Here is an 11,930-nt window from a genome sequence, read left to right on the forward strand (position 1 = left end):
GGTCAATTCTGGCGAGTTGTTGCGGCCAAGCTGCGAGGCCTTATGCCCGATGCCTTATGCCTGATGCCTTATGCAGATCACATGTGCACAGTTCCTGTGCCATCCTGAGCTGTGAAGCCCCGCAGCGCTTCCTGCATCCGCATCGCGTGGGTGTTGAATGACCAACAATCGATACCGAGAGTGCAACAAAGTATCAGAGCTCTGTAATCAGATACCAGACACCGTCTACCGCGCTTCTTCCCCTTTATTCACTCATATGGTAAGATAATTGAGGCACCCGCAATCACGTCGACATCGTCGTCGTCGTCGTCGTCGTCGTCGCCGTCTTTTTATGGCCGTGTGCCCAAAAAAGGCGCCAACTTTGCTCGGGTCACAATGGCCAAATAGGCCACGTGCTACAAATTATTATGGCAAGGGAGCAGGGAGCAAGCAGGACGCTATTCTTCCTGCTACTGCTGCCGCTGCTTCTGCTGCTGCTGCTGCATGACAAAAAATGCACACCCTCGCACCTGAGCCTGAAACTGAAATCCCTGCCGTAAGGCGATATTTGGTTTCTTTCCTTTGACTGCTGCGCTTCTCAGCTGTTCCTCGTTTCTCGTTCCTCTCGGTCGTCTTGGCGCGCGTTCCCTCCTGTGCATTATCATTATTATTGTTATTATCTACGGCCCGGTGTGTTTCCCTTCCGCTTATACAATAACATACAATTTCTGCTACCTACTTTTTGGCAGCATCAGCATCTTTGAGATTTACTTTGATTTGTTGTTGCTGCTGAGTTGCTGCTGCTGCTGCTGCTGGAAAGGGAACACCCGCATGATCCATTAAGCATAGCATATGTAGCATATTTGTACTCCACACTAATGACATTAACATCGACAAAGAGCAGACTGCTCTGATGCCTAATCGCAATTAAACTTGATTTTCTTCTCCTACAATGCAAATAGATGATCGAAGCGTATTTTCCACATGATGCAAGAGTAGATAATTATTAACAAAGTTAGCTGAGCTAAACTTATTGGAATATTAACTGTGCAGCTACAGTTGAATAATTATCTTATTATCAAATTCTGAAGACATTATCATGATTTAAGTCGGCTTCATTTAGAAGCTAAATATCCAATAAAGTTTTTGGAACTCTGCTGCCCTCCTATTCTTTGGGGCTGCTATTAATTCTTATGCTGAAATATTCTTTAGTTAGTTTTAGCCATCGATTATAATACCTCTTCTATTTGGCTTGTCTTTAAGTTAATATAAGTATAGAAATACAATTAATGAAATACAATGAATTTCTAAATTATTTATATTTATTTTTATTTATAGCATCAACTGCTTTTTAGTATTTCCAAGAATATATATAAAAAGAAATGAAATGTATTACTATGGTATTCTTTTTTTTTAAGAAGCTTTAATTTAAACATCTTGTGGTATTTAAATTAGATAAAATAAATCAAATCATTCGCAATTTGTACCCAATCATAAGTAAATATGTTCCAATTAAGCAAAATGTGATCCTATACATATTAATTTAATTTATATAAGGCATACAGAAGCAAATCCTTAAATATGAAAAAAAAAAATAAATAAAAGGGAAACAATTAATATCACATTTCAATACCAATTAGTTAATTCCTGAAAATAATCATTTCATACCAAACAATTAAAAAAAATTTAATCAATTTTGATTGAATTACTACATATATCTTTATATTTAAAAAATATATATATTTTTATATCTTTTTGTTTATATTTATTAAAATACATATTCCTTCAATTTTCATAATAAAAACCGGTATGAATAACTAAAAATATTATTAATTACATAGTATTATATATTAGTACCATATATTAGAAGAAGTAATTCTTATATTGAAATATTTATTAAGTAAAATAAGAAATATAAATAAATATTTAAGAAAATTGGTTCTGGTTTCTTAGAAGGCAATAGCGCAGATCACCGATCTCGAAGATAAGGGTGTCCTTCTAAGTGCAAAATATTCTGCAAACATGCCCCTAATTGCAAGCCACCCCTGCGGAGATTATTGACCTCAAGCAAACAGCACAATGATATTGCAAGGGCGGCGTTCTTTGTCCATGAGCTACACTGAACAGAAGCAGCTTCAACAGCTGTTGCGAGGCACAGGACAAAAACTCTTGGCGCGCTCCTACACACAGACACACACACACGCACACTCATGCACGAATTGAAGAGGAAGACGTGCACAGAAGTCACGCACAATTGCAATTACGAAACAGTCATTGGGAAAACTGTCGAACAAATCTGAGGAACAGCTGAGGAGGTGTGACTAGTCGCAGGAAGCGCACGGGCCGACAGTTGAAGGAAGTGAAACTATAGCCAGATCCTTTGCGGTTGCATGCGAGAAGGTGTCAGATATGTAGCAACAGCAACAGCAACAGCAGCAGCAGGAGCAGCATCTGGGCCAGCAATTACAATTGCAATTAGATCCTGGCCATGGGGCAGCTATTAAAGCAATCGATTGGCCAGAACAAGTGCCTCAAACGTAGCGGCCTCGAATGACATATGGACGACGCCGACGCAAGCGCAGACGCAGACGCAGGCGCAGACGCCGACGCAGATGCGTTGCGTGTGACTGTGGCCAGACAAAAAGAAACTGCTGCTGAACCGTTAACGGGGTTAGCAAAAAGGCAACTGTTACCGTTAGCTACTGCCAATTCTAGCATTAGAAGGTGGACAAAAAAATATATAAAGCAGAAACATTTAAAGAAATTCAAACGAATTGGCATATTTGTTTGTGCTGCTCTTCTTCAGCTCTGGCTGTCGCTGTGCCCCCGGGCACGCCCACTTAAATTGCGTGCCATGCTGAAAGCATTCATTTTGAGGCCGAGCTTGATGTGGATTTAGACTTGGGCCTCGGCCCCTGGATCTGAATGTGAATGTGAATGTGAATGCCACTGCGACTACAATTAAATTTGCATTTGCTGCTGCTGCTATTGTTGTTGTTGTTGTTGTGGTAATGCCGCGGGTGAAATACCAAGGCATAGGAAACATTTATCACTGCGTGGCAGTGGTCAACACCGCCACCAACATCACCAGGAGCAGCAGCACCGCCGACGCCAACATCTCGGCAGCAACGCAGACAACGCATAATAAAACTAAAGCGCTTATAATTTCATATGAAATTCCGAGTCGGAGTTGGAGTCGGACTCCCAACTATTAGCCGGACATGCAATTGGCCAAGAGGCCCCAGCAGCAGCAGCAGCAGCAGCAGCCAAGTTAATCACAGGGTTGGCAGTTGAGTTGCCTAAACGAAAATGCTTAAATTTAATGACATAAATATACACGAGGCAAATGGAGTTGCTTTGCGAATTCGACTTGGGGTCGTACTTGGACTCCGACTCGAGCTGAGAGTCGAAGCTGAAGTCTTGGCAGGACTAGGGCGGGTGGCTGCCATGTGTGCTCGCAGTTTGTGTGCCCCTCGCAGCTTCATTGTGCCATACTAAAAATGCGACTATAAATCTACGCTTATTTATCAATGTGTCACGCTCAAGTTGCTGGCAAGCGACTCGAACTTCGCTCGGGCTTGTCTGCCAGCCAGCTGCCTGTCCATTAAGGAAAAACGAGTTTCTTGACACCAGGTAGGGCGGCGGCGACCCACCACCCCTTTTCATTCTCCTTTTCCGGAATCTTTTGCGCATTTGCAGCGTAATCTTTGCGGCGTTCGCCTTCCGCCACCGCCGACCCGGGAGCAGGACAAACCGGCTGCTCCTTTAACGGGCAGCCATAGGGCAGGCCTCCTCCTCCTCCTCCTCGACCCTGCTCTGTAGGCCTCTTTTGCCGCGGCGCAGATAACGCAGCTGCGCATGTAAATTCAAAATTAGGCAACTTCTGCGCAGTTGCTAATGGCAATCAGCCTGGGACTCTGCCATCCTCTGGTTTGTTGCCGGCCGAATAGTTGATTCCCGCAGTGAAGCTTTAAAGGAAAGCGCGGGCCACCCCAAGGGTAACAGCCAGCGCAGCTGGCTACAATTTGATGAGCTTTGTCTGCGAAACTAATGAGTCCCTTGTATAAAACTATGAAGGAATATCACTCAATCCTTTGTGTGCCTTAAGCAAAAGATTGGGCAACCCACAAGGTCGATATACATAATGTGTGATATTATTATAGTTAGGTTAAGTCTGGAATACCATTTGCATTCTCATTATCATTATTAACTTTAAGTTCCTTTTATATTGATTAATGAGTCCCTTGTATAAAATATCACTCAATCCAATTAATCCAATTATTGTTATAGTTAGGTTAAGTCTAGAACACCATTACCATTATCATTACCATTATCAAATTTGAGTTCCGTTTATATTGAGTTCCTATATTCCTATTAGTATTATTATTATAAAATTAATTAAATTAAATTAATTCAATAAACTCTTATTAATGAGTTTATTGAATATAATTGGGCAGCCCACAAGGTCAATATACATATATACATATGTGTGATATTATTATAGTTATAGTACCATTATCAAATTTGAGTTCCTTTTCTATTGCGTTCCCATATTACTCTCTCTACTTGGATGTTATAGCATAAGGTAACACACTAACAAAGATGTTTATTCCTTACCTGATTACCTTTATATTAGCAATAGTTTTTTCAATATATTCTTTGCCCATCTTTTGCTTTAGGTATGATTTTCTAACATTTTGTTACTAATTTTCTCGTTTGAGTTTTGTGTGGATGATCTGAAACTATATTTCTTACTTTGATGTGGGCGTGGAATTTAGACAGGATGAAGAAGAAGACTTTAAACACTAATGAAATACTCTCATTTAAAATTTTATTTTCATAATTTTTTAGCATCTATTCGGAAAATGTGAAGTAAAGTTTCTCGAATCTTTTAAGGCTTTTTCTATGACGAAGTCTTCTCACACGTATGTTAAGAGAGTAATAATATTTGATTGCTGTTTATTTATGCTGTTGATTGCTTGTTTATTATATCTTCTATTATGACTCTATAGGCTAAAGCCCATTTTTGTTTATAATCTCGAAATATCTATGGTATTATTGAAGACAAAAAAATTATTTTATTTTTTATTTTTGCGAGAATGACTTTGACATCTCATAAAAAAATAAAATCAATCGCTAGCCTATTTGCCATTTACATATATTGTAATTGTATGTGCCTTAAATGAATAATTTGAAACATTATATGTATATATGTATGTAACATGTATACATGTTATGTTGCATTTGTGACTGAGATGTTTCATTAATATTTAAAGTTTCTCAGATATAATGCTTTTAGATAATGATAACAAATTTAAAACATTCATGTAAACTAGATACTTTTCAAGTATTTGTTTTATTCAGCAAAAGCTCAACTTAACTTGCGACGCAACCAAATAGTATTCAAATTCAAGCTCGTTCCAAATATTGTAAGCCACTCACTCAGTCATTCGACTGCATATCGAATAAGCCCTATTTGACTTATGTTGGGGCTGATATCACACAGCCCTCAACTGAATACTAAGTAAATGAATGCTGACTGTTAACTGAATACCTTTTATTGATCGAAGTTTAAAATTCATTAATCAAATAAAAATAAAGGCTTGCAATAGATAAAATTTAAGTAAATGAAATGTTTAAAATCAGGACCTCATTTTATTTACATATATTCAGTACTATTTAAATGTTTGTTACCCATATACAAATGTATTGAATTCGAAAATAAGACAATTTTCAATTATTTAAATTCACTCTGACGACAGCTGCCTAACTCATATAAATAGCAAAATATTAATAATAATAATTGTCTGTTAGTATTATGTTATTATTATATAGTATAGTATTTTAAGCAAACGAAAGGGACAATGTGATTCTCTTCAGGCAACTCTTATTCTATAAGCTTATTTCAAAATATTGCTTAATATTGAGTAGTAGAAACAATCCCAAAACTACGGATGATCGGAGAGAGATCAATACATATTCATCAATTACATCTATATATAAAAACGAGGAATGCCAAATGTCGCAAGAGCTTGAGAATCTCTTTCATTACATGACAGCAGATGGTAAGTGAATACTTAAGAATTTAGTTCTAGACGGCATTCTTTATAAATAGGTATATAAATATATTCGTGTATACTCAAAGATATTAGAGACATTAATCAGTTTAAGACAATTCTTTTTAAAAATTGTAAACTTTATTTATATATTTATATTTAATTAATCTTGGAATTTTCATTTCAAACATTTAAATAAATAACAAATTAAAATTAATGTATGAAAGTAAAAAATAAAACAAATTAATATAAATATATTAAGTATACAACCAAGAAAATCACAAATATTTGTATAAAACTAAAAATTTTATATATAAGTATAAAAGTAATATATCGTAAAATTTTAAATAGATATAAAAACAAAATAATGGAAATAAGTACTAATGAAGAAAATAAAAATATGTAAAAAATGTTTACTAAAAAGATATATACATAGGTACAAATATCTGAAAATAAATATAAAACAAGTAAGAAGACTCTAGTCGAGACTGCTCGACTAGGAGATACCCTGAACCCTCTAATTTGATATACTAATCACTCTGCACTTCTTTTCGGCATACATACATACACACGCACGTATTAGAACGCGCTCTGCTAACTCCGCAGTAAGCAGCGACTGCGCTTGGGCTGCGCTGCAGTGTGGGGAGCATTATAAGAATTTATTTGTTGAATAATTTAATTTCTAGATGTACAATCTTAACGAAACTTTCAGAGCGTAATCATATGATGAAAATGTATGTACATTCCAAAGCACACGTCTCTAGTACTTGAAATACGCCTTGTACAAAGGTGAGGGTGAGGGGGTTGATATAGTGGTGGGGGGTAAATTACAACAAAAATCGAAATTATATAAAATATATATAAGTCTACATTTGAAATTGGCAAGCTCTAGCTCTAAAAGTGTAGGAGATATAATTAAATAACTAGCTTTCGATAAGGTTTTTAATCGATAATAAAATATCGGGAGTAGTTATCGATATAAAAAGAAAAACTTGATATGCGCGTGATACACACGGACCTAGGAAAAAAATTTCAAGTCTCTAACTCTTATATCTTCTGAGATCGACGCGTTCATACATACGGACGGACGGACGGACGGACGGACAGACAGACGGACAGGGCCAAATAGACTCAGCTCGTCGCCCTGATCAAGAATATATATACTTTGTGGGGTCTGCCACGCCTCCTTCTGCCTGTTACATACTTTTAACAAAACCATTATACCCTGATTTCCCATTTTCAATGGGTTCAGGGTATAAATATATTATACATGAGTAAGTTAAATAATTAAAGTTATTCCTAATTTTATATTAACTCTAATATCTAATAAATAAGTTTCATTCATGTAAATTTAAATTGACCAATTACGAAACAATTGTGTTCAAAAACTAAAAGGCGTGGCTCGAGCAGAGGCTGCTTATGCTTGGCTAATCTAAGCAAAAAATGTAAGCAAGAGAATGATTTAATTGCAGACTGAGAGTTCTTACCAAGGTTCTTAACATAGTTGGGAATCCGGCTTTGATTTAATTCGACTTCCCTGGAACCCACAATAGCTAAGTCGGGTCGAATGTAAATCCAAGCCAGGCTTGGAACACTGCCCCCAACTTGTTAGCCTATTTGTCAGAAGCTGTTTGCCACCCGTTGGCAATTAATTTCTGTGTGAGCTAAGATCTTATCGGGGATCGCTTTGCACTTCCTCTGCGGCAACAGCACGAATCCCACACACAGCAAAATTCCGAAAAACACCAACGCTGACGAGTCTGACACCAGAGGCAGTGTCGACGACGAGACGTCGCTACCAACATGAGCTTAAAATCTTGCGCACGCCTCAATCTCGCCAAGATCTTGGGGAAAACAAATTTCAAATGATTTACCTACAGCGTAGTCTGCGCACGCGATGGCCAAGATCGAGTGAGCGGATAGAAGGGAAGGAAACGGCGGGCCGCGGGGAGGGCCGGCTGCCCCCAACTCTGTTTCATTCACTAAACTTTTGTCTTAATGAAAGATCTGCCAAAATGAGCAGCAAGCAGAAAGAGAACTAACCAGCAATTGGCCTGCTAAGTGAGTGAGCGAAGGCCACCAACTAAGCCAAAGGTCTCGCTGTCTTAAAGCTGTTCTTGTTGTTATTGTTATTGTTATTGTAGCCGCTTGTTTCGGCCGGGCCAGTGGTGCCACCGGTGTTTGTTGAATTAATTGAATTTGTTGCTAGTTTCTCGAAAATAGTCATTAAAGAAATGTGTTTTAGCTCGAAGAGAGCTGGCTGTGGCCAGCTGTGTAGGCAGCCAGCCTGTCAGCCAGCCCGCTTTGATTGGCCCAAAGTGTTTAATAAATAATTTCCGCAAGCGATGATCACTTGACTTCATCTCCAGCGAGATGGCGCGCACTCCGCACTCCGCCCCTTCCAGTTTGCTTGCCATTTTTTGCTTTCAACTATCTAACTTACAACATCCGCTGAGCCGTACGCAATTGAATGCTGAGCATTTTCTCACGTCGCTTAAATGGCTTAATAACCGAATGCATTTGTGGCTTAGCTTTAAGCGCTGGTAATCGCTCCCCCTGCCCCCAGTGAGCGGCTCTTGGAATGCCCACGCAGGCTGCGCTGCCGCTTCCGGTCGGTCTGCGGTCTACACCCCATCAATGGCTCAACACAGCAAGCTAATGAATGAGTCTTTTTCTCTCTCTCTCTCTCTCTCTCTCTCTCTTTGCTGTATTAGAAATGCCATAAAACTGCTGCAATTGCGTCTGCTGAGCGCATAAAATTGATTTGATTGCCTTTCAGGCACTACCAACACCCGCCCATGGAAATAAACTCGAAGATTGACTCGGCCACGTCGATGGCGATGCAGATGGAGATGTTGATGCTTGGGAATACTAACCGAAATACGCCTCAGCACTGGGCTAACTGATTTGTCGTTTCCTAGCAGGTTGCTTGTCGTAAAGCTCATATATAGGCCGACAATATGCAGCCGCATTGATGGGTCCTCTCTCTCTCTCTCTCTCTCTCTCTCTGATGAGGCTGAACCTGATGGAGCTGCTGGCCCCCGGCCCAGTCCCAGTTCCAGTCGCGAGCAGCTTCCTCAGCGCTCAGCACATTTAGAGATTAACTGGTTTTATTGCTCGATTGGCTATAATATCTTTTATTTACGAGTCTGAAGCTAATTTGAATTTTCTACGTTTTCTTTAGGCGCGTTTCAAACTCGGCTTCGAATTCGCCTTCGCAGTCGCCTTAGCCTTCGCCTTTGACTTTAACTCTGACTTCCAACTTCTATTTCTACTCGGACTTCGCTTTTTACCTTCCACTTTGATTTCTATTGATAGCTGTGAGGCCAAAGCTTGACCATCTCTCGATCTCGATGGTTTCTCGGTGGGTTTTTTTTTTCTTTCGATTTTCGGTATATGCATTCCCACACTTTACAGGTGAATGGGCAAACGCCAGGCGTGTGTGTGCATGTGTGTGTGTGCGTATGCGAGAGAGTGTTCATGGGATTGTGATTGAGAAAGAGTTTTATCGCATGATTGTTATATTTTATTATACGGCTTATATATTGAAATGCTTCAGCTCGGACCGATTGGAGCGATTGGGCCTTCGTGTGTGTTTTGTATGTTAATCGTTTATGAGCTTAAGCTCATTTTTTTTTTCTTTCCTCCATGGGGAGATAAACAGACGGACTGAGCGACGGGCCCAATAGTTTAATTTGTATTTGAATGAACAGTTGATTTCATGCCAAAGTGGCAAAAGGCGGCATCAACAGCCGACAGCAGCAGCAGCATCAGGCAGCATCAGGCAGCATAAGCAGCATCAGTTGAGAGAATGTCGACAGCATTTCGGAAGCAGCATTCACTAAATTTGTATAGTTTGTGGGAGTTGTTGGGCTTCTAAGACTTTAATGCGTGTTGTACAACAAAATTAAGCTGCTTTATTGTCTGGGATCGAGGCATGAGCATAAATTATGCATTGGCGTTGGTGTCTCACTAGCGCTGCAAAACGAAAGACTTAGGCAACAAACTTGATTCCAAAGAAGATTTCGTTTAGCGTTCTTAACGATAATTGTTATGATGCTTAGGTTGAGGTATTTATAGAGAAGCAAGCTATGAGGTTCTATATGGGGCTATCTCTATGCCGTAGAAAATGTGTCAAGTATATTCGATTGGAAATTAAAAGTTGACATATTTAAAATGTAGATGCCGAAAGGTATTTAGAAATATCTAATACAAATTTTATTCCATATGAATATGATGATTATATATATTTGTTGCTTAACTATTTATAGAAAAGTTTCACTAATGCGAATATAATTAAGCCAGTTGCGTATGATTATTATGGAAATGAAATGAAAAGTTGACATCAAAAGTATTCAAAAACAAGTAACTGTGGATGAATGATTATTATTATTTGTTATACGTATTTGTAAAACAGTTTAATTGTTGTGAATATAATAAAGTCTGTTGCAATTATGGATGTTGCAATTAAATTATAAATCTTCATAAATTCAGAACAGAAAGGCAAAAAATGATGATGATGATTATTATTATTATTATTATTATTATTATTATTATTATTATTATTATTATTATTATTATTATTATTATTATTATTATTATTATTATTATTATTATTATTATTATTATTATTATTATTATTATTATTATTATTATTATTATTATTATTATTACTATTACTATTATTTATTTTATCTATTTATAGAACACTTTGTGAATTAAGACTGTTGCAATTATAGAATATAACTTTTATCAGAAATCCTCATAACTTCCTAACGAAATCTAATCGTGAAATCAGTTCTATAAATAAGTTTTCGACGATAATCAAATAATATGTCAAGAGGTCAGAAAAGCCGTAACACTTAATTGAACAGGTTGCAGTTGAAGCCGGCTTTTATTTACAGTTGCTGCGAGCTGCGGGCCATTCACTCATCTTCATTGTGGCTCTTAACTGTTTTAATTCAGTTGCAAATAATTGCTGCAGTGATCTCTGATCTGTGATCTCTGTTCTCTGGGACGCAGCAGCTGCTTATGATAAATCATAAGCCACACGTGTTTTCATTAAAAAAAAAAAAAAAAAAAATTCAAATGCCGTGCAGTCAGTCGCTGGTTATCCGTGAGAATCGGAGTCCGTAGCTAAATCTTGACTGCGCATTCGCATGCAAATTAGATTTTTTAATTGGCGCATAAAAGGCGGCGACAGCGTCGAGAGACGGTAGCTGCTAGCTGTTCAGTGGAAGCAGGGAAGGGTGGTCGGGCGGGGACGGTGCTGGTGCCGAGTGCTGAGGGCAGGCAGTTAGAGCATTCGCATTGCAATTGACCCCCAGGCTGGGAATTTCGCGAAAAGCGGCAATGGCACAGCTCTCCATTGAGCCGTTGGCGTCGTCGAGGTGCCACAATGCCATTTGCTTTTATGGTTATTGCATCGGGCTGGCTGCCTCTGCTGCATCAATGCAAATCAATGCGCCAAATTGTAGTCAACACTGTCGCAATGTTGGCGTTTTTAATTGAGAATTCTATGGCGGCCTCCTGGCCGAGGCTTAGTTTTAGTTTTAGTTTTGTATTTCGCGTGTTTGGGAAAGTCAAAAGCAGACGCCGCGGCGCAGTTTCCGTTGCCCTCCCGCCGCGCTGCGCCACGCCAAGGCCCGGTAGGATAGATGCTGTCGAGAAAGAATGAGCATCATTAAAATTAAGGAAAAAGGAGCAGCATGACATGCGAAGCGGTGCTCAGGTAAGGCCATTCAGGGGTGGCTGCTGAAATCGCTGGGCTGGATCCGATCGCCTTGGGTTGGGTTGGGTTGGGCTGGTCTGGTCTGGGCTGGCTTGGGTTGGGTTGCCTGCGGCTTAGAATACGCTCCTTGACAGGCGGACCGCGGGCGGCTTGCTTTTGTTCAA

This window comes from Drosophila mojavensis, unplaced genomic scaffold (genome assembly GCF_018153725.1).
Source record: "Drosophila mojavensis isolate 15081-1352.22 unplaced genomic scaffold, ASM1815372v1 contig_74, whole genome shotgun sequence".
NCBI lineage: Eukaryota > Metazoa > Arthropoda > Insecta > Diptera > Drosophilidae > Drosophila > Drosophila mojavensis.